Consider the following 24,083-nt stretch of genomic DNA (forward strand, 5'->3'; position numbering starts at 1 on the left):
CGCATGGGATAAAGCCCCCAAACTAGATGCTGCGGTGGCCAAAGCCTGTAAAAGAACCTCTCTACCATTCGAGGACTTGGGTAGTTTAAAAGATCCGCTAGACAGAAGAGCTGAGTGTTCCTTAAGGGGTCTTGGGAAACTTCAGCAGGATCTCTTAGGCCAGCTATTGCAGCCATGTGTATAGCCTGGTCTCTGACGATGTGGCTAGATTGCCTAGAAGAACAGCTCAGGGACAAGGTCCTTAGGGAAGAGATCCTATCCTCCCTTCCTATGATTCAGGGGGCAGCAGCGTTTCTTTCAGACGCATCAGCGGACTCTGTAAGGCTAGGGGCCAGGTCAGCGGCCTTGTCTAATGCCGCCCGCAGAGCCATATGGCTGGAGTCGGCCAGGGGGCATGCAGGCCAGGTCACCGCTGTGCAACATCCCCTGTGAAGGTGAACACCTATTTGGCTCAGTGCTAGACGAGCTGTTGGAGAAAGCGGGCAACAGCAAAAAACGGTTCCCTTACTTGGGAAGACCTTTTTACAGGTGGGACTATAACAGAAGGTGGTTCGACCGAAGGTCAAATAGAAAAAGAACGAGAGACGACACCAGCAGGAGGTAGAGGATATATGTTTTCCTCTCGTGACCGCAGAAAGCCGCAATGACTGACGGACCAGGTCGGAGGCAGGCTTTTGCACTTCTATCCGGCCTGGACAAATATTTAAAATAGCCACTGTATCCGGAGCGTCATTAAGACAGGGCTAAAATTTGAGTTCCGGGAAATGCCTATTAACCGATTTATTTTGACTCCCGTTCGTTCTTCTTCTACAGAACAAATGGCGTTAGAGTCTGAGATCCGGGAACTTCAGCAAAAGGGAGTCCTGGTGAAAGTCCCAGAGGTACAAAAAGGTAAGGGAGTTTATTCCCCCCTCTTCTTGGTCAAAAAGCCTGATGGCTCCTTCCGTACCATCATAAATCTTAAAGGCCTCAATAAATGTATTTTCATTCGCACCTTCAAAATGGAGTCAGTTAAATCTGCCATAAAGTTGCTGTTTAACGATTTTTCATGGTAGTCTTAGATCTTAAGGACGCTTATTATCACTTTCCAATACACGTAGATCACCAGCGGTTTCTAAGAGTAGCGGTTTCATTGGGGGGAATAGTAAGCCACTTCCAATTCAGAGCACTTCCCTTCGGGGTTGCTGTAGCACCACGAGTTTTCACTAAAATAATGGCGGAAGTTATGGCTTATTTACAAGAACAGGATATTCTCGTGATCCCTTATTTAGATGACCTGCTAATTGTAGGACACTCAGAATCACATTGCACAGCACAACTACAGAAGGTAGTATCCAGCCTTCAAGAGTTGGGATGGATTATTAATTTCAAAACATCGCAGTTGCAACCCCTTGAAGCGCAGCAGTTCCTTGGTCTTCTAATAGATTCCAGGTTACAGGAATGTCGGTTACCAGAATCTAAAGTGGACAGTATTCAGCGACAAACACTCAGGGCAATACAGAACCCTTCGGTCAAGCTAAGGGGGGCAATGTCACTATTGGGCTCACTCACTTCATGTATACCAGCGGTTCTCTGGGCCCAATAACACACCAGGTCCCTGCAGTGGGATGTGTTACACAACACTTGTTGTCTAGAAGGTCAACTAGAGAAAAAATTTACACTGTCCCATGAGTCAGTACATTCTCTACGGTGGTGGACTCACATACCAAACCTGCATAGAGGGGTTCCTTGGGAAAATCATATCTCCCGAGTCATAACCACAGATGCTAGCCCCAGGGGTTGGGGGGCGCATATGGGGGAGATGTGGGTCCAGGGGGTATGGTCGCCACAGGAGCAGGACTACTCATTCAATATAAAGGAGTTACTAGCGGTAGAGCAGGCCTTAAGTGGTTTCCTTATGTCCCTACAGGGCCGTCACGTCAGACTTCTCTCAGACAATCAAGTAACCGTAGCCTACGTTAACCATCAAAGGGGAATGCGCTCCAGGGCATTAATGGAGGTGGCAAATCGTATCTTTCAGATGGCCGAGGTTCATCTTCTATCCCTTACAGCCCTCCATATAAAAGGGAAACACAATATTACGGCCGATTTTCTAAGCCGCAACATGCTCAAACAAGGAGACTGGGTACTAAACAGGGCCGTCTTCGAACAGATCATGCGCATGTGGGGTCTCCAGAAATAGACCTGTTTGCCAACAGAAAGAACAAGAAGCTACATCAGTTTTGTTCTTTGGACCCCAGAGAAGACCCACACGCAGTGGACGCTCTCCTGATCCCGTGGAACTTCGACCTCTCTTACGCCTTCCCCCCACTGAATCTAATACCGATAGTGCTGAGGAAGATTCGAGAAGACAAGGCCCGCATACTCCTGATAGCTCCATTCTGGCCCAGGAGACCGTGGTTTCCCTGGCTGAGGAAGATGTCTGTGACCCAGCCATGGATTCTCCTGGAGCTCCCAGATCTCCTCTCCCAGGGTCCAGTATTCTATCCGCATGTGTCCAATCTACATCTAGCGGCATGGAATTTGAAGGGGCACTACTGAGTGGGAAGGGCTTCTCCCGGGGGTTAGTCAACACTCTATTAAAAAGCAGAAAACATTCCACGACAAACATCTATGTCAGAATTTGGAAAAAATTCTTGTCAGCCTCGGGGGCGGAGGTTGGTCAGAGACTCCATATTAACCAGGTTTTGGAGTTCTACAGAAGGGATTAGAGATGGGTCTTACCACAAACACACTCAGAGTCCAGGTTTCAGCCCTAGGGGCATTATACAACTGTAACCTAGCGAGCAACTACTGGGTATCCAGATTCATAAAGGCAGCAGCGAGGTCCAGACCCGTCATTAAAAGGAAGTTAGTTCCCTGGGATCTGAACTTGGTGCTATCAGCTTTAGCAGAAGCCCCGTTTGAGCCTAATGATTCTGCCCCTATTAGGATCCTATCCTTCAAAACTGCCCTACTGGTCGCACTGGCATCTGCCAGGAGGGTTAGTGATCTACAGGCTCTCTCTAGACTTCCCCCGTATACTCCGTTTAGAGAAGACAGAGTCGTACTAAAACCAGACCGCTTGTATCTGCCCAAGGTTGCCTCAAAGTTTCATTACAAGAGATAGTCCTTCCTTCCTTCTGCCCGAACCCTGTTAGCCAGTCAGAGAAAAAACTTCACTCACTAGACGTAAGAAGAAGCCTCCAAGTACGTATATTAGGGCCACTGACTCTTGGAAGAGGGACAAATCCCTATTCGTTTCCTTTCAGGGAGTTAGGAAATGTCTTAGGGTGTCCAAAAACACTTTAGCCAGGTGGATTAGGGAGGCAATTTCTCTGGCTTATACAGCAGGTGGCGCAGAAGCTCCGGAAGGCGTAATAGCACACTCCACTCGAGCTGTGGCGATGTCATGGGCAGAATGCTCGGAGGTATCCATCGAGGACATTTGTAAGGCAGCTATGTGGTCCTCTCCATTTACATTCTTCAAACACTATAGGTTGGATTTGGGTGACTCCTCCGATCTCACGTTTGGGAGAAAGGTGCTTGAGGCAGCTGTCCCTCCCTAGGCTCTTTAAATCTCTGTAATTCTCTTGTGGTGCTGTCGTGGCGACTGAATAAATGCTTAGCTGCTTACCGGTAGCGGTATTTTTCAGGAGCACATGATAGCACCTTTCCATTCCCTCCCTTTTTTCTTTCGTTTTCTCACTTATGGACCAGCACCTTTTTTGCTCGGGAGTTACACCTTAGGCACGGGTGTGAAGAGTATTTAATTGGATGTATATATATTTATAAAATTGCTACTAACCAGGGAGGTCCTCTCATGCTCTGTTATCCAACTGAAGCAAGGGAGAGGGCAGCCTTTTTTGTGTCTGTAGGTTTCCTGTCCCCGAAGGGCGGATCCCCTCTATCGTGGTGCTGTCGTGTGCTCCTGAAAAACACCGCTACCAGTAAGTAGCTAAGCATTTCCTGACCATGCTGGAGAACCTTTTTTCATGCAGTTTTTAGAATGGTATCACTTTTGGGCATTTTCTGTCATTTTTACCCCCAAAACTCACTTCAAATTTTGTTGGAAAAATTAGAAATCACTGGACAACTTTTTAACCCTTATAACCTCCTAACAAAAAAATTATGTTTCAAAAATTGTGCTGATGAAAAGTAGACATGTGGGAAATGTTATTTATTAACTATTTTGTGTGACATAACTCTCTGATTTAAGGGCACAAAAATTAAAAGCTTGATAATTGCCAAATTATCAAAACTTTTACCAAATTTTTTTTTTTTTCAAATATAAATGCAAGTTATATTGAAGTGCAATATGTCACAAAAAACTGACTCAGAATCAGCGGGATCCGTTGAAGCGTTTCAGAGTTATTACCACAAAAAGTGACAGTGGTCAGAATTGCAAACATTGGCCTGGTCATTAAGGTGAAAATTGGTTCGGTCACTAAGGGGTTAAACAAAGCTATATGTGTAAATAAAATGAAAATATGCATATTATCACCCGTATCATGCTACAAACCTGGCGGTGCTTGCCTCATGAATTAGATTTTTTTTTTTCAAATCATATTTTATTCAGTATGTAAAATAGGGGGCAGGTCAGTGAAGGCTCAGTGACCTATCATAAGCCCACACTGATGCATATGTAATCAGAGCTCCACATAAAGACCCACCCACAGAACACCAACACTCCCACCCCAGAGAACGAGAATCTCATTAACTAAAAACTACAAATACAGATTAAACAACAAACACAACACGGATTTCATCACCAGGTATAATTGTAATCAGTATAACTGCGTCAACCTGACACTGTCTGTAGGTTACTGAGCACAATCCTACTGACAGGTTCCCTTTAAGTGTTTTTTTTTTTTTCAAAATTACCCAGTCGTAGTGAAATGTGAGGCCACCTATTTAAAAACTTAAACCTTGGCCAAAATGTAAGAGTACAATGATCCAAAGCACACCATCAACTCTGCATTACCAAGGCTGAGAAATAAAAAGATCACAGGATTGCAATGTCAAGGTCCACACCTCGACCAAATAGGCCTACTGTACTGGGACCATAAGCGACCTGTGCACAAACCAATGGTCACAAACCTCATGCAATGTTTGGTAGTAGAGTAATACAAAATCTAGGACTATGTGAGACACTGATAAAGTCACACAGAAATATTACTACAAGTTATTGCTGCTAAAGGTGGTTGCATGAGCGACTGCTTCAGGGGGTGTACTTATTTTTTCACTCTTCCACAGGATATAGATGTAGAATGAGCAACGGCCCATGTAGTATCAGCGCTGTGTCTGCTGACCTCCTACTGCAGTATCAGGACTGTGTCTACAGATCTCCTCCCATAGTATCAGCAGTATTTCTGCAGACTGCCTCCTGTAGTATCAGCACTGTGCCTGCAGACCTACTCCTGCAGTATCAGCACTGTCTACAGCCCTCGTCCTGTAGTATCATCACTGAATCTGCAGATTTGCTCTTGCAGTATCAGCAATGTCTGCCAACCTCATCCTGTAGTGTCAGCTCTGTGTATGCAGACCTCCTCCTTTAGTATCAGCACTGTCTGCAGACCTCCTCCCATAGTATCACCACTGTGTCTGCAGACCTCCTCCTGTATTATCAGCACTGTCTGCAGACCTGCTCTTGTAGTATCAGCACTGTGTCTTCAGACCTCCTCTAGTATCAGCTGTCACGATCCAGGTTGGATCTGACAGATTAAATGCACAAAGTAACCTTTTTTTCCCTTTGGCATTACACTCTGGTTACCTTAGTTTGTGCACGTGATTATGTAACAGGTGTGATTGCTCTATACGAGAGTATCAGGTGTGTTAATCACTGTTGGTGATAGTTCCTCTTTTGCAAGCAAGCCAGGGTAAAGAAGGGAGCTGAAGGAGAGTCACGGGCAGCCCAGTCAGAGTGCTGGAGTAGCAGCTATGGTGTCTGCAAGGAGGGCTGGCATGGATTGGTGGAGTGTCAGCTATGGTGTCTGCAGGGAGGGCTTGCATTGCTTGGTGGAGTGGCAGCTATGGTGTAGAGATGCACTCAGAATGCTGGACTTGGTTGCGGAAAGCTGGATTCAAAATGTTGGACTGTTTGGCAGAAAAGCTGGACTCATTTGCTGGACTCTGTTTCGGGACAGCTGCACACAGGTGTGGACTCTGTTTGCTCCAAGGCATGCATGCACTATGGTGCTGAGAAGATCCGTTTCTGGACAGTGTACCCAGATGTCGGACACGGTGGAGGAAAAGATGCACGCAGGTGGTGGGCTCTGTTGCTGGGAGTGTAAGCAACAGAGCAAAGCTAAGTGGTGTTCCCGTTTCATCACTTTTCCTTGTGTGTGTTTAGTGCAGTGGTGGGATTAGTTTCCGCACCGACCAATTCTCTAGTAAGGGTTTAGGTACAGGGCGAGTCAGGGTTTTTAGGTTCCTGATCGGCGCCCGGTGCGGAACCGGCCTAGGGAACGTTAGGAGTGTAGAGACACTGACTCAGGGCAGTGCAGGAGGTCTCCACTTCCCCGTTCCCTATCGCAGGGCCACCATTGTTATTGTTACCAAGGTTTTCCCTATTCCCTTGTCTTATTGTATTAGTTACCGGCCTGCGGGCCGCGTCACATAGGACAATTTTGTAATGGTTTTCTCAGCGGAAAATCGCGGCAAAAATGCTTACAATCCACAACATGTCAACAAAGCCTTAGGTTATGTTCCCACGGTCAGTAAACGCTACGGGTTGAACGCTGCATACAGCCGCAGTGTTCACCCCACAGTGGCCAGATGTTACAGCATAGTGGATGGGATTTCATGAAATGCCATCTCCTCTATGTGTGCAGGGACGCCTCCGGCATCCCTGCGTAAACGGACATGCGGCATGTCTTTCCAGACTGCAGCATGTCTATTTATCTTGTGGAGACCCTCGGCCTCCGCAATATAAATATCACTGTCCAATGTATAGGATATGGTGATTCCGCATGGTTCAATGAACACATGCGGAATCACCAGCGTTCAAAAGCCGGCAGCGCTTTGGATGGAGCGGACATGTGCTGCATCCAAAGCGCTGCCGATTTCTGCCCGTGGGAACATGCCCTTATTCACATTACATCAGGAGAAGAAATCTTCAACATCTGTCACATAGTTATTGTTATGGATGAGAAATGCTTCGCCTGTGTTGACTGTTCGGTCCGTGCTCTGCAGAAACTGATTGGGTCTAAGTTCACACTAGGCGTTTTTGCTGCATTTTGTTTTATGATAATTTTCTGTTGTGTTTTACAGTATCAGCAAAGCCTATGAGATTTCAGAAATCTGGCGCGCACACTTTTTTTTTGTCATCGGTATTTTGTGCTTTGCATGGTTTTTTGGACATAGAGCATGTCACTTCTTTCAGCGTTTTTCCACCCATTGACTTGAATGGGTTGCAAAAAATGCTAAAAAAAAGTGCCAAAAACGCAGGTATCATGTTTTGCTGCGTTTTTTGTGCCAAAACCTGATTTTTTTGCAACACTAAAATTTATCAGCATGGACGAGAGACAAATCTAGTATGCCAAAACCACAGCTAAAAAACTGTTTTGAAAGTCAATACGTTTTGCAAAAATTGTACTCTGGTCCCCATCTTTTTTCGGGGTGGGGGAGGCACATCTCACCCAAGTGATTAAGGTTTCAGGGGGAATTTTCAATTTGATGAATTTTTGTGATTTTTTCGAGTTCTAAAAAGTATCAGAAACTGTTATGAGGGTCTGGAGAGCATGGTGAGGGGTTTGGGCTCGATGACGGCGCCTTGTCCTTTACCCCTGACGCCATACACATATGGTTGGATAGATAAGTAACGTCTTCTATGAAAGTCCCACAGTTTGTAGAATTTATCAGCTGCAGCAAATATTGTAAAGGACGGCAGGGTGGGGCGTCTCTAGTCTACAGCGACCTTTACTTCCTTTCTAGCTTCTTGCCTGCTGCCTCTTATGTCTCCCACCCTAAATATGAAGGCTCTGTTTATATGGAGGTGTCCTTTAATGGGAAGGAGCAGGATGTTTATCTCCGGCACAATCTTTGCCAGATCCTCGTTTTTCCTGCTGTCTGGGCACAGTCGGGAGGCCGCTGTTCACATTGGACCGTGGATTTACAAACATTAATCTAAGTAAACAAGTAAAGTAGAAGAATAAGTATCATCTCACCGCCCAACAGTCTTCAGGACTTTGCTGCTGCTCCTCTCCCGGCTCCAAGCTCTCTGATATCCAAAATAATAGGATTTTTTACAAACTCAATCTCAACATAAGACGCAAAATGTTTCCTAAGAATCCCATTAATATTCTCGTCCCTCCAGGCCCCTATGTGCATATAGGATCGGCCGCATGTTTCCAGCCTCTGTTTTAGCAGAAAGTAACTGAGCGTGTGCACATGTACTGGGGAGGGTGAGAGAGAAGGGAGGAAAGAGAGGAGGAGTGCCCACCACCCTTATTACAGTGCATGTGTATATGCAAAGGAGACTGTTCACACAGTGGAGACCAAAAGTTTTGCTTTTTTTTTTAGAGTGTGATTACTTCTGTCTGGTTGTTGTGATGCCATTTACCTGCTGATGAACTGAAAGTGCATTAAGTTGTCATCATGCAAGACCTTAATTTTAACCAAAATGATTTAGAATATAGGCAGGGTCTGACTGGCCAACTGAAGGTGTTCTGTCCTCACTAATTGAAGCAGACTTCATGTAGCTTAAACAGGCAGCTAAACCGCTATACCGGGGTCCAATAAGGAGACTGTAGGTTGAATCTGTATTTTATTGAACGTGGTGGTATATTGATGCAGTAAAACTACAAACAAAAACATATATGTACGCTGAGTCAATACAGGGTACATCAGGGATACATATCATACATAATACATTAAGAATCAACATCAGCACTACTAGCTAAGGCTGGTTTCACATTAGCATTTTTTAGTGCAGCGCATCGGGTGCACCCTATCGCATGCGCCCCTATGTTTAACATGGCGGTCGCATGGTGTAGCGCTTGCACGCGTTCGTCAGCGTTATCATGCGCTTTTTCCAGGTGTGCGCCTAGACGCGCTAGACGCAACATGTTGCATTTTTTATTCTGCCCAACGTCGTTAAAAAAACGCATGCGGTCACGTGCGCACGGAATGCGCCAAAATAACACATTAGAGTCTATGGGATCGCAGGTGTGCGCATGGACATGCGCACGCCTGCATTTTTGATCGCATGCGATTTTTGCATAAACTTGTCTGGACACTGGTTTAAACTACCCCATAAACAAAGAAACATTGGGGGGTAGTGTAGATAAAAGAAGGTGTTGATACTGGCAGACCACTACTCTACAGACAGCCTGGAAGAGACAATAGCGTCCCGTCCTGAAATTTGGAGAGAAGCAGCAACTTCAGTAATGTGAGTATTCTAAACCTAATATCTGCCTGTCCTTTTTTAAATGTATTATGCACTAATGTCTCTTTTTTATTGCAGCATGTCTTCTGGGGAGGAATATAGACCGTCCCGTGGTGAACTGGCCCAAGCAGAGCGTGAAGTGAGTACCTTCCTGTCCTACAGTTTGGGTAAGTATTCGCTGTCACATCTACACATGTACCAAATTAATTTTTGTTCTTTTTCAGACGTCATCGTCCACGGTTTCTGAGGAGGAATAGCAGGAGCAGCCCAGTGCCGGCAGGGAGATGGCCTGCAAGTATAGACTGACTGTGGTTGTACTTTTTTTTCCCTGCCTTTTTTTCATCTTCAATCTTGCTTCTTTTCTGTATATTTTCCTATCTTTTTCATTTCAAAATCTTTCCAAGATTATAATGTTTTTCTTTTTTTTCTAGGCTCCACAACAGGAAGAAGACATGGCCCTGGACAACGACCCTGTGACGGACTCAGCTTTTGCTGAGCCCATTTTCCTTTTTAGAGTGGACCCTCTGGGCCATGGCACCCACCCACCTAGGGCGAGCTGACCGAGAGAGAACCCACCCCCTGTACAGGGAGTGTCAGGGGCAAGACCAAGGGGGTGAGCCACCACGACTGCTGGGACCAGACGGCCGGCTCAGGGGGACACTATGGGAGTGTCTGACAACCAGGGACAGGCAGGAAACAAGGCAAGATAAGAGGTAAGTGCAAGGTATCTTCATTAAGATCTTCAGGATCACATTCCGTGCAAACATGAAAACAAGCAAAATGTGCAAGGTGCGCGCGTGGGCACGCCAAGGTCCATAGCATAGTACGTGCCAGGTGGCACACCTAGGTACAGGTAAAGGCACAATGGCATCGGACTCCGGACCGCTGGCAATGATCGACATGATCAAGGCATCAGGCTGCGGACATCAGCTCCGGACATCAGGCCGCAGTCATTCATCTTACGATCTCTGGCAGCGATCGGCAGGTTCCGGGCATCCGGCAGGCAAACCAGGGTTCAGGCAAGGAGGCACGTCAGATATCCAGGCATGATGCGTGTTAGGGAACAAGGTGCAAGGCTAGGTGCGTGTGTAGGGGACACACCAGGGTTCAAGGCAAGGTGCGTGTGTAGATGACATGTCAGGGTTCACAAAACGAGACAGGGTGCGTGTGTAGAGACACGCCAAAGCACAAGGTAAGACAGAGTGCATGTGTAGAGACACGCCAAGGCACAAGGTAACAAAGCAGAGTCCTGCGCGTGCAAAGAGGCACGCCAGGGTCAGGCGAGGCGGAGTCCTGCACGTGCAGAGAGGCACGCCAGGGTCAGGCGAGGCAGAGTCCTGCGCATGCAGAGAGGCATGCCAGGGTCAGGGTTCCAGGACAGGGTTAGGGCCTGTGTGTGCAAGAGGGCACGACAGGGGACATGGCAAAGCCTGCACGCACTTTTAAAGAAGCACGGGGAGGTATGCCATGGGCAGGCGAGGCCTGCACGTGCTATAGAGAGCACGTAGAGCACAGTGCAGAAACAGCGTGAGGTGCAAGGGAGCACAGAGAGCACGGCTGGGGCTCTGGCTAGCTGATCGGGCTGCGGCACTGACAGATGGGCAAGACTCCAGCGAACCCGAATGAGGCATGGCAGGCGACACAGCTGTCACTGACCGACGAGCACGGATGAGGCACAAGCAGGCGGGCACGGCTGAGGCACAAACAGGAGGCTAGGAAGGCCAAGCGCATGCAAAGAGCACACGAAGCAGCAAGGGAAGACAAGACAAGAAACCAGGCAGAGCTTAGACAGAGTACAGAACCAGAGACGGAAGCATAGGCAGAAACACGGAATCAGGTCAGAGCAAGAACAGAGCTAGCAGCAGAGCTTAGGCCGAAGCCCAGAGCCAGGCCAAGGGAGAACCTTGGGGCTAGCCTAGAAACGTGCAAGAGAGCATAATAGGAAAGAGTCTAGCAGCGGAGCATAGGCCAAAGCCGAGAGCCTTGGGACTAGACATGGAAAAGAGCACAGACGGAAGGAGAGAAGGAATGGTGCGTGTGCCAGGGAGCACTACAGAGCACCATAGCACAGAGAGCAGGAATAACAGGCAGAGAACCGAGGAGAGAACACAAGGCAGAGCATAGCGAAGGCAAGACATGGCAGAAACAGGCAAGGCAGAGAATAACAGAAGGACTACAAGTCTAAGCAGAACAAGGACGAACATAGCACAACGGACAAACAAAAGACAAGGCACGGGTCAAGAGACGGAGTATGAGCACAGAGCGTGTGCAGAGACGCATGACCGAGCAAGTGCAAGGGCACAGAATAGAGGGAGCGCCCCACAGACCAAGCAGCCATGCAGGGACACAACACAATACTCAGGCCCTGAGCATAGGAAGGGGCGGTCTAATATAGGGCATAGCACCTCCTCTTCCGGGTCAGGACCAGGGGAGAACTTCCTAGTTCAGATGCTCCAGGATCACAGTGCGCAATCACATGATCAGGGTTTCAGACATGCCGAGATGATCACAGAACCAGACAGTGCAGGATCCTAGGAAGGACACATGATCAGGGATTCTAGACATGATGAGATGATTGCAGAACCAGACAGTGCAGGATCTTAGGAAATGTCACATGATCAAGGTTTCTAGACATGACGAGAAGATCACAGAAGGCAAAGCAGAAATGCAGGCATCTTGCAGCTCAGCAGACATGAGGTGAGTGTGCACACTGCTCTAGGGAACAAGCAGGATAGCAGACATGAGATGCGCCTGCACACCGCTCCAGGGTCATGAGGCAAAACAGACATGGTGGACATAACAGACATGGCGAGCATGACAGACGCCCTCATCAATTTAGTCCAGGAGCGAGTCCCGTTGTGGGACAGCCGTGATCTGCAGCACATGGACGTGGTGACCCGGCGGCTCTGGAATGAGGTGGCAGCAGCGCTGATGGATGACTGAGACAACGCCTCTCCCTGGGTCCACAAGGATTTTCGTAAGTATTTCAATGCTGTGTGATGTGGCAGTGACCTTGGCCGTGATCACACAAGTGTGTGTAATGCTAGCGAGTTTCTAGCATCACACACATTTGTGTTATCCCGGCCAACAGTGCATTGTCTAATTTGTTTTGCTGTGTGATGCGGCAGTGTCCTTGGCCGTGATCACACAAGTGTGTGTGATGCTATCGAGTTTCTAGCATCACACACATTTGTGTTATCCCGGCCTACAGTGCATTGTCTAATTTTTTTTATTATTTCTTTTTCCCACAGTGAACAAAGGCAGAACCCGTTGGCGCTCGATGAAGGACCGCTTCAACAAGGATGTTCGTCAGGAGGGCCAGGGTCGCAGTGGTGCTGCGGCAAGGACCAGAACTAAATACCGCTACCATCGGGCGTTGGCATTCCTAAGAATGGAACTTGCCACCAGAGTGTAAGTATTTTGTTGTATTGTATCGTTTTTACTCTGTGCTTTTCTATTCCACAGGAGTTGGCGCTTTAACTATTGTACATGCATGATACTAATGTTTTTCTTTTCTTTTCACAGCACCTGGAGCAGCACCCTGCAACCTGTCCCTGGAGCGGTCCTTCATCGAACGACCTCGGACCCGTCCCAGCCATCCAACAGCCAGGAAGCAGCTTTCAGGTCGGCAATACAGACAGCTGGAGACCAGGAAGCTGGTATGTCAGGTCTTCCCCTGTCCCAGGTCTCTGCTACTGGTTTTGCGGGCACTTCCTGCCAGTGGCAGAAGGCCTCGGTACAGGACTGTCATGCCGAGTTCCTTCACTTGAGCTTGGTCTTTCAGAATGGCCTCAAGGTGCTGTCAGACACAGTGGAAAGCGGTTTTACCCTCATGGAAAACCACTTCCAGTCTGTCGACCGTCACCTTGACCGTCTGGAAGCCGACCTCAACAGACCAGCGCACCATTTTTTCCACCAAATTGAACGGGCCATGGCGGAAGACCTTAGTCCAGATCTCCAGCTGGATGTGATGCAGGCCTGCAACACTGCTTTCTTGCTGGCTATGCAGCAGAGTCAGTACGTGCAGCAGTCAGTGGTGTAATTTCCAACTGTGCCACCACTGACTAGCTTCACCTCACTACTGACTACTGCTGCATACCACTGCACGGTCACCTGCATTCCAAGCCAAGTCAGACACCTGTGTACCACCCCAAGGCCAAGTGCTGCTGGACACTCCACTGCCACCACCATGGCAAGCGCTGCTCCTGTCTGGACCACCACCACTCAAGCCTGGACCACCACCGCCACCACCACGCCTGCTTGGAGCAGCGCCGCTGCCACCACTCCTCCTGCTTGGAGCACCGCCGCCGCCACCACTCCTCCTGCATGGAGCACCACCACCACCGCTCCTCGAGCAGCAGCAATAGAGGGGTGACCCCCATTCCATTTTTGCAGAAACCCAGCCAAGGTCCACCAGCTCCAGGCAGTCACCCAGGTCAAGGCAGTCACACAGTGCCAGGAGGTCCAGGCAGGACACACCGGGACACAGGAGACTCAAAAAACAAAAAACTTTGCCCCTACCCCCTCTCCTCACACTGTGTCTCACCCTGCTTCCAGTTCCATCCCTGAGCTCCGTTCCCCCACTACTTTTGTCACCCCTTCCCCTAGAACCCCTTCCTCCCCCTTAAGCCATTCCTCGTCTCTCCACACCCCCAACTTGCCACTAGAGTTGAGCGAAACGGGTCGAAAAATTTCAAAAGTCGCCGACTTTTAGCAAAGTCAGGTTTCATGAAACGAAACCCGACCCTAGGATGAGGTCGGCCACGAGGTCGGCGACTTACGCGCCAAAGTCGCCTTTCAAAAGTTTGTTTTGCGCTCTTTTTCAGCCAATCAGGATCCACGGACACTGTGGGCAATGTGATGACATAGGCACGGGTCACCACCATCTTTCAGAAGGGCATGCAAGTGATTGGCTTGCTTTGGGGGGCGTCACAGGGGGTATAAAAGGGCGTGCACGCCGACCGCCATGTTACTCATGCTGATCTCAGAATAGGGAGAGCTGCTGCTGCTGCTGATTTTGTAGGGAGAGTGTTAGGCAGGGAAGAAGACACCAAAGACTGCTTCTGCTGCTAGCGATTGTGCCTGTACAACACACCAGTCACTGTGTGTGCAGTGCAAGGGGAGGCTATATAGTGGTGTATCAGTGGTGTTGGTTGTTGGGCTGCCTTCTAAGGCTTCCTGACATTCCTGCATTGCTGTTTACCCATTGCTCCGCAAACTGCTTTTTTAAAAGCAATCCCAATTTTTTTTTTTGTCCTGCTGAGAAGAAAAAAAAACTGCTTCTGCTGCTAGCGATTTTGCCTGTACAACACATCAGTCACTGTGTGTGCAGTGCAAGGGGAGGCTATATAGTGGTGTATCAGTGGTGTTGGTTGTTGGGCTGCCTTCTAAGGCTTCCTGACATTCCTGCATTGCTGTTTACCCACTGCTCCGCAAACTGCTTTTTTAAAAGCAATCCCAATTTTTTTTTTTGTCCTGCTGAGAAGAAAAAAAAACTGCTTCTGTTGCTAGCGATTTTGCCTGTACAACACATCAGTCACTGTGTGTGCAGTGCAAGGGGAGGCTATATAGTGGTGTATCAGTGGTGTTGGTTGTTGGGCTGCCTTCTAAGGCTTCCTGACATTCCTGCATTGCTGTTTACCCACTGCTCCGCAAACTGCTTTTTTAAAAGCAATCCCAATTTTTTTTTTTTGTCCTGCTGAGGTACTGAGCGTGCATTTTTTCACACCATACAGCGGTGTACGCTCCTCACACAGTACCGTGTAACGGCTGTTATCACAGCCACAGTGAAGCTATCAGTGTGTCACTCTGTGAGAATAAAACGAGGACATGTTCCGTTCTTACAGACCTGCACTCTAGGGAGATTCCTATTCTGCCCAATTCTACATACACCTTGTAGTTTGTGATACACTAGCCAATTTCTGCCTGTGACATAGCGCTGTGATATTCAGTGGGCCTCACACAATCCATAAGTGTCCAGTGTCCACAAGTGTCTGCAGAAATTCAAAATCTCCCTTATCCTCTCGTCACTTTTGTCACAGCTGTGCCATCGAGCCTGTCACATAGCGCTCAGATATTCATTGGGCCTCACACAATCCAAAAGTGTCCAGTGTCCACAAGTGTCTGCTGAAATTCAAAATCTCCCTTATCCTCTAGTCACTTTTGTCACAGCTGTGCCATCGAGCCTGTCACATAGCGCTCAGATATCAGTGGGCCTCACACAATCCAAAAGTGTCCAGTGTCCACAAGTGTCTGCAGAAATTCAAAATCTCCCCTGTCCTATAGACACCTTGTACCTTGTTTTACATTACTATATAGTTTGTTGGATTTTATCTACATTTCTACCAAAAATGAGGAAGGCTGGTGGAAGAGGCCGTGGAATTGGGCAGGGGTTGGCAGCTGGTAATGATGGTGTTGGTGGTGGATCTGATGGTAGTGGCAAGAGCAAAATAGGACCAAATGCAGGAGGTGTTGAGCCTGCGTCATCGTCTGGCTACATAAGGCCTCGAACGCTTAGTTTTCTAGGAGTTGGCAAACCGCTTTTAAAGCCAGAGCATCAGGAAAAAGTTTTCTCTTACATTGCTGACTCAGCCTCCAGCTCTATCGCCTCCTCTTCTTCAGTTGTAAAAAGTAAAAGCACTGAGTCGTCATTGGAGGCTCATGTTCATGAACCACACCTTTCCTTGTGTCCTTCACCCCAACCAAGATTGAAGGATGACGCAGGCCATACTACTGATTACTCCATGGAGCTGTTTTCACATACCATGCCTGGATTATCAAGTGAAATGGTGAATTACCCAGGCCAAGATGAATCTGACATGGAGTGCACTGATGCACAGCCGCTGATGGATGATTCTGCTGGTACATTCACTCAGAGCACTACATTGTCCTCACAGTGTACAGAGCCAGATTCTGACCCTGATGAGACTCAGGTGCCCCTTCCCGCACACTATACCACCATACACGGTGACACAGAGGAAGGTGCACATGACATAGAAGAGGAGGTGATGGATGACCCAGTTGTTGACCCAGATTGGCATCCATTGGGGGAAGAGGGTGCTGCTTCCAATAGCTCAGATGAGGAGCATCCACAGCAGACATCGACATCGCAACAGCTGTTATCTGGCAGGCCCGGAGCACTCCAAAGACAGGTTCCAAACATCAAAAGAGTTGCTGGACAGCTTGTCCAGAGGGTCAAAAGATCACAGTGTGCTAGGCCGCAAAATGTCTGCCAAAGTAGGAAGAGTGCAGTGTGGCACTTTTTTGAACAAAATCCTCATGATCAGGCCAAGGTTATCTGTAAGAAGTGCGCAAAGACCTTTAGCCGAGGGAAAAATCTGAAAAATTTGAATACCAGTTGCATGCTTAGACATTTAACCAGCATGCACTTGCAAGCGTGGACACAACACCAAACCTCAAGTGCCACATGTGCAACTGATCACAACGAAGGTAGTCAGCAACGCTACATTGTTTCCCCCACTGTAAGCCCACCGGTTAGCACAGCAGCAAATGTTGAGGTGTCGTTGCAAGGCCACAGCAGTCAGGGAATCCCACTGTTATATCAACGAAAGATTGATTCTAGGCCATCAGAAAGAACACCAACTCCATCACCATCATCAACCCTCTCTCAGTCCGCCCTGTCCACCGCTACTTCCACCATATGCAGCTCTCAAGTCCAGCTCACCCTCCCAGACACTATGAGTAGGTCAAGAAAGTACTCAGTCTCTCATCCGCGTACACTGGGTTTGAACGCCCACATTGCCAAACTAATCTCGTTTGAGATGATGCCCTTTCGGTTGGTGGGAAGCGCAGCTTTCCGCGAACTCATGGCCTATGCAGTACCACGCTATGACCTACCCAGTCGCCACTTCTTCTCTCACAAAGCCATCCCAGCCCTCCACCATCATGTGAAAGACCGCATTGTCCATGCACTCAAGAAGTCAGTGAGCGGAAAGGTGCACCTCACAACTGATGCATGGTCCAGTCGGCATGGCCAGGGCCGTTACGTGTCCATCACTGCGCACTGGGTTAATGTGGTGGATGCAGGGTCCACAGGGGACAGCGGTGGTGGGACAGTGCTGCCTAGCCCACGGTATAGGAAACAGTTGGCTGTAGGCGTTCGACCCTCCTCCTCCTCCTCCTCCAGAAGCGAAAGCTCGTCCACAGAGCGCAGTCGTACGAGCACTCCATCTGCAGCTGCCACTGTTGCACACGAGGTGTCCCCCTATCGAGCAGCTAGTGGAAAGCGTCAGCAGGCAGTGTTGCAGATGATGTGTTTGGGCGACAGACACACCGCCGAGGTGCTGGCCGAGTACTTTCAGCGACAAACTGAGTCATGGCTGGGCAGTGTACATCTTGAGGCAGGCAAGGTAGTTAGTGATAACGGGCGTAATTTTGTGGCAGCCATAGCCCTTTCAAAGCTCAGCCACATACCTTGCTTGGCTCACACCTTGAACCTGGTGGTGCAGTGCTTCCTCAAAAATTATCCGGAGTTAACAGCCCTGCTCCAGAAGGTGCGAAGACTGTGCGCGCACATCCGCCGGTCGCCTGTACACTCCGTTCGTATGCAGAAGCTGCAGCGATTGCTCCACCTTCCCAACCACCGCCTCATTATCGACATTGCAACAAGGTGGAACTCCACCCTGCACATGGTGGAGCGGCTGTGCGAGCAGAGGCAGGCCATAATGCATTTGTGGGAGGATACACGGCCAGGCACTTTGAGAATAGACATGGAGTTGACCGGTGTGCAGTGGTCGAAGCTGAAAGACCTCTGTAAAGTCCTTCAGTGTTTTGAGGAATGCACACGGCTGGTAAGTGCAGACGACGCCATCCTAAGCATGAGCATCCCACTTATGCGTCTGCTCATGCAAACCTTAAGGAGCAGGCTTCTGCAGCCAATGTTGAGGAGGAGGGAATCCTTGATGACATTCAGCCATTGTCTGCTCAGGGACCTCTCCTGGACGAGGTGGAGGAAGAAGAGGAGGAGGAGGAGGAGGATGATGGGGATGATTACTTAGGGGAGGAGGATGCATCTCGTGGGGCAAGTGAAAATGTTGGCGTGGCAAGGTCTGGTACAGGGTTTGTGCGTGACTGGAGGGATGTGGATTTGCCAGAAAGTGCTCCTCCAACCAGCACTCACAGTGCATCATTGACACCGGGAACATTGGCCCACATGTCAGATTATGCCTTGCAGATCCTAAAAAGGGACCCCCGCATTGCCAAAATGATGAACGATGACGACTACTGGTTGGCCAGCATCCTGGATCCACGCTATAAAGGCAAATTACAAAACATCATGCCACAGGAGAACCTTGACCTAATATTGGCTAATAAACAAGCAACTCTGGTAAATCGGTTGCTTGAGGCATTCCCAGCACACAGCAGCGGTGATGGTTCTCACACGAGCCGTACGGGCCGGGGGCAGCTTGGCAGAGGTGTTCGTGGAGACAGGGGTTTCATGACAATGTTGTGGACTGATTTTTCAAGTACCGCTCACACAACTGGTAATACTGCATCGATGGAAAGTGACAGGAGACAGCAGTTGTCAACTATGGTTACAAACTACTTTTCCTCCCATATCGATGTTCTCCCACACAGGTCATTCCCTTTTGGGCCGCTAAACTGGACACCTGGCCTGAATTGGCACAATATGCCTTACAGGAGCTCGCTTGCCCAGCTGCAAGTGTGCTATCGGAAAGAGTCTTCAGTGCAGCTGGATCAATCCTGACAGAAAAAAGGACCCGTCTGTCAACCCAAAATGTGGATGATCTAACCTTCATTAAAATGAACCACGCATGGGTTTCCAAGGTTTTTGTCCCACCTTCCCCTGATGACACATAGGGTGACAGAAAAATGGCTTGCTTTGGTCCACCTCTTCCTGGGACTTGACCTATTTCACCTTTTGCATCAGCTGAATGTCCAACATCAACATATGCCACTTTCTAAAACTCCCTAACTGTGCTGCCTCCCCCCCCATGGCCGGGGTCACCACCTAGCGCACGACACCGTGCGAGTGCCGTTGCCCTGGACAGGTGGGTAGGCCGACTCTTGGGCGCGAGCACTGGCACAGGGTCCTTCATAGTGCAATCAAGTGTCTCTGACGGTGGTGGTGCACACCCGCCGTCAGACACACCGCCGTACTATGAGGGGCCCAGTGCCAGTACCGACGCCCACGAGTGGGCCCCCCTTGCTTGGGCAGGGCCCCAGCATTTGCAATCTTTACCTCTCCCTGCTCCTCCGCTGTGTAGTCTGGGCCGTCAAATCCATACTGTGCCTGACACCGTCTGAGCCTGCCTCCTGATGTATAGACATATATTTTGAATGTGTACGCTATCCATACATGTTATCCGGGGATACGGTACCCTTTCTAACCTTTGTGCAATCACGTGCAATCCATACTGGGCCTAACACCGTCTGAGCCTGCCTCCTGATGTATAGACATATATTTTGAATGTGTACGCTATCCATACATGTTATCCGGGGATACGGTACCCTTTCTAACCTTTGTGCAATCACGTGCAATCCATACTGGGCCTAACACCGTCTGAGCCTGCCTCCTGATGTATAGACATATATTTTGAATGTGTACGCTATCCATACATGTTATCCGGGGATATGGTACCCTTTCTAACCTTTGTGCAATCACGTGCAATCCATACTGGGCCTAACACCGTCTGAGCCTGCCTCCTGATGTATAGACATATATTTTGAATGTGTACGCTATCCATACATGTTATCTGGGGATACGGTACCCTTTCTAACCTTTGTGCAATCACGTGCAATCCATACTGGGCCTAACACCGTCTGAGCCTGCCTCCTGATGTATAGACATATATTTTGAATGTGTACGCTATCCATACATGTTATCTGGGGATACGGTACCCTTTCTAACCTTTGTGCAATCACGTGCAATCCATACTGGGCCTAACACCGTCTGAGCCTGCCTCCTGTTGTATAGACATATATTTTGAATGTGTACGCTATCCATACATGTTATCCGGGGATACGGTACCCTTTCTAACCTTTGTGCAATCACGTGCAATCCATACTGGGCCTAACACCGTCTGAGCCTGCCTCCTGATGTATAGACATATATTTTGAATGCGTACGCTATCCATACATGTTATCTGGGGATACGGTACCCTTTCTAACCTTTGTGCAATCACGTGCAATCCATACTGGGCCTAACACCATCTGAGCCTGCCTCCTAATGTATAGACATATATTTTGAATGTGTACGCTATCCATACATGTTATCTGGGGATACGGTACCCTTTCTAACCTTTGTGCAATCACGTGCAATCCATACTGGGCCTAACACCGTCTGAGCCTGCCTCCTGATGTATAGACATATATTTTGAATGTGTACGCTATCCATACATGTTATCCGGGGATACGGTACCCTTTCTAACCTTTGTGCAATCACGTGCAATCCATACTGGGCCTAACACCGTCTGAGCCTGCCTCCTGATGTATAGACATATATTTTGAATGTGTACGCTATCCATACATGTTATCCGGGGATACGGTACCCTTCTAACCTTTGTGCAATCACGTGCAATCCATACTGGGCCTAACACCGTCTGAGCCTGCCTCCTGATGTATAGACATATATTTTGAATGTGTACGCTATCCATACATGTTATCTGGGGATACTGTACCCTTTCTCACCTTTGTGCAATCACGTGTAATCCATACTGGGCATGAGAACGGCTGGCGAGCTGTTAAGCAAGCTACAGCACCTGTGGTTTGCACACGTAAGTTTTTCATTTTTTCAGGAATGACGGTTAGGCCTAATTCCGGAACTGCGGTTGACCTGCACTTACTGGGAAATCATTGTTCGCGGGTAATAATTGTAATCAGTGATCCCCATCACTAACGTTGTTCAGCGGGTTATCTGCACCTGTAAGCGACAAACGCTGGCCTTTTCAGTGTAGCGCACATGCAGCCACGGACATGTAAGGGCGTGACACACCAGTTATTGGCCAATCTCATGTGCCAGAGCCTCACGTGTCCCTCTAGTAAGCCGGACTCGGACCGCGGGGCATGACGGATGTGACATCGGCGGCTATGCCCGCCGATGCCCCTCCTGCAGCAGCGCGCGCCGCAGCGTTCCCTTACCTGCGCGCCCCCATCCGGGCGCGCGCCCGTCGCCCATTCGCCCTCACAGTGGCTCCTGGCACCCGCCCCATGTCTCGCGCACGCCCCCTTCCGCTCTCTCTCACCAGTGGTGGGCGGCGCTGAGGGGCTGGACTGTGGGACGCACTTCCGGGGGTTGGTGTATTTCAGGCGTCCTCGCTGTTAGGAGGACGCCTGATGATTGTGTAGTATTCTGCACCCTCTGGCCTCTACAGTTCTCCTGTAGCTCTGCCTTCCTCTGCCTTGTCCTCCCTGCCGTCCTCAGTCTCGTCTCCCTCGCCCTCCCCAGTCTGTCCAGGCGCTGCTTCCTTCCTATCCTCTTCCCTTCCCTCTGTCTCCGGTCAGCCCTGGTCCGTCCTCTTGCCATTCCCCGTATTGTGTCTTTCCCTGTGCTACCGGTCCCTGCTCGTATCTCAGCCCTCTGCCTCCCCAGCCCTTTTGTCCGTGGAGCCGTCCCTCTTGGTTCCGGCTGTCGCGCCTCCGTCCTCTGTGGTCCTGCCCCAAATGATCCCTGTATAGGGGTCGGTCTTCACCTGGCGTGCTCGGCCCAGGGGCTCCGGATCCGCGATCCAGAGGGTCCACTCTCTGATGTAGTTTCTCCTAAAACATTACAGTATCATCAGGCCATGGACCCCGCCGGTGCCGCGGCTGCCACTCGAAAGGAACTGCTTTTCTTAAGAGAGAATCAGACCCGTATCATGTCATTCATGAAGTCCATGGACACCCGGCTCTCCGCCCTGCAAACCGCTGACCCAGCGCATGCGCCTCTCTTAGTCAGCCTCCAGCAGGAGCTCGCACAGCAGCGCGATGCGCAATCTCACATTTTGGGGTATATGGCGTCCGTGGATGATCGGCTGCTTTCTTTGCAGTCCTCTGCGGCCGCTTCTACCCAAGCCCGGGATGCTGTCTCTTTCCCTCCTCCCCGTCTTGGTAAGCCGCCTAGGTACTGTGGGGACCCAAAGTTGTGTAGGGGATTTTTAAACCAGTGCAGACTGCACTTTGATCTTCTGCCCCAACAATACCCCACGGACCGTGCTAAGGTGGCCTTTATAATCTCCCATCTAGAGGGGGAGGCGTTGGCTTGGGTGAATCCGTTGTGGGAGAGGGATGACCCGGTGGTGACTAACATCCAGAATTTTTTGGAAACATTCCGTAAGGTTTTTGATGAACCCGGACGCCTTGCTTCCTCTACAGAGGCCCTTTTTAACCTCTGCCAGGGGTCCCTTACAGTAGGGCAATACGCCATCCGTTTCCGGACCTTGTCCTCGGAGCTGGGGTGGAATAATGAAGCCCTGGTTGGTGCCTTTTGGAGAGGCCTTTCTAGTAAAATCAAGGACGAGTTGGCCGGGCGTGACCTTCCAACCACCCTGGAAGATCTCATCTCTCTGGCTACTCGTATTGACCTGCGTTTTCAGGAACGCGCTAGAGAGTCAGCCAGGGAGAAGAGGCCCTTTAGATTATACCAAGCTCCCATTCCGCGCGCCGTTGCTCTCCCTAGTAACACTGCTCCCGAGCCTATGCAGGTGGATCGCATCAAGCTGTCCGAACAATGGCGTAAGGAGAGGATGACTAAGGGACTCTGTCTATATTGTGGAGGGGCCAATCACTTCGTACGCACTTGTCCTGAGAGACCGGGAAACGCATCCGCCTAGGCCAGGTAGGAGAGGGCCCCCTAGGTGATCAGACCCCCTCTCTCCCACTTACTCTTTCAGCTCTGCTTATTACAGGTCGGGGGCGTGGCTCCGTGGAGGCGTATGTTGACTCGGGCGCAGCAGGCAACTTCATCCGCCAGGAGGAGGTTGACAAATTCCAGATTCCCGTGGTCGTCTTAAGTAACCCCCGAGCAATCACCTCCGTCGATGGTAAACCTCTACCTGGGCTCATCACCACGGTTACCACTGAAGTAAAACTACAAATTGGCGCACTTCATTCCGAGAAGATTGCCTTTTATGTCCTGCCTCAATTATCCCACGCCATTCTCTTGGGACTACCTTGGCTTAGGCGGCATGAGCCAGTTGTTGACTGGCGCTCCGGGGAGATCTTGCGCTGGGGGCACACCTGCCATGCAAGCTGTTTACGTACCCTGGTTCATTCCCATTCTCAGCCTAGGCCAATGGATCTCCCGGGCCTTCCTGTTCCATACCACGCCTACGCTGATGTTTTCTGCAAGAGGGAGGCGGACTCCCTGCCCCCGCACCGGTCCTATGACTGCCCCATCGACCTGATTCCCGGAGCGGTTCCTCCCAGAGGTAGAACATACCCTCTTTCTCCTGCCGAGACCTCTGCCATGACGGAATATATTCATGAAAATCTGTCCAAGGGGTTTATCCGGAAGTCCTCCTCTCCTGCGGGCGCAGGTTTCTTCTTCGTCCGGAAGAAAGACGGATCACTGCGGCCTTGCATTGATTACCGGGGCCTAAACAATATCACCGTTAAAAATCGTTACCCCCTTCCGTTGATTCCGGAGCTCTTTGACCGGCTGAGAGGAGCTCGGATCTTCACGAAGTTAGATCTGCGGGGAGCCTACAATTTGGTCCGGATCCGTGCTGGGGATGAGTGGAAAACGGCCTTCAATACC

The 24,083-nt window shown here is 49.6% G+C and overlaps 1 protein-coding gene across 3 annotated transcripts in view; it reads right to left on the bottom strand.

Annotated features, from left to right (window-relative positions):
• LOC141082898 (NACHT, LRR and PYD domains-containing protein 3-like) overlaps window positions 1–24,083 on the bottom strand; it is a 218,982-nt gene that overhangs the window by 132,195 nt on the left and 62,704 nt on the right. The window contains exon 1 of one of the 3 annotated variants that reach the window (XM_073566933.1): window positions 8,148–8,515. The exons of the other annotated variants lie outside the window; for them this stretch is intronic. The gene's annotated coding sequence lies outside the window, so the exon portion shown is untranslated. Of the gene's footprint in view, window positions 1–8,147; window positions 8,516–24,083 lie in introns of those variants that run through there. 3 annotated transcript variants of the gene reach the window in all.

This window comes from Dendrobates tinctorius, unplaced genomic scaffold, assembly GCF_039654945.1.
Source record: "Dendrobates tinctorius isolate UK_male_01 unplaced genomic scaffold, ASM3965494v1 ptg000019l, whole genome shotgun sequence".
Taxonomy (NCBI): domain Eukaryota; kingdom Metazoa; phylum Chordata; class Amphibia; order Anura; family Dendrobatidae; genus Dendrobates; species Dendrobates tinctorius.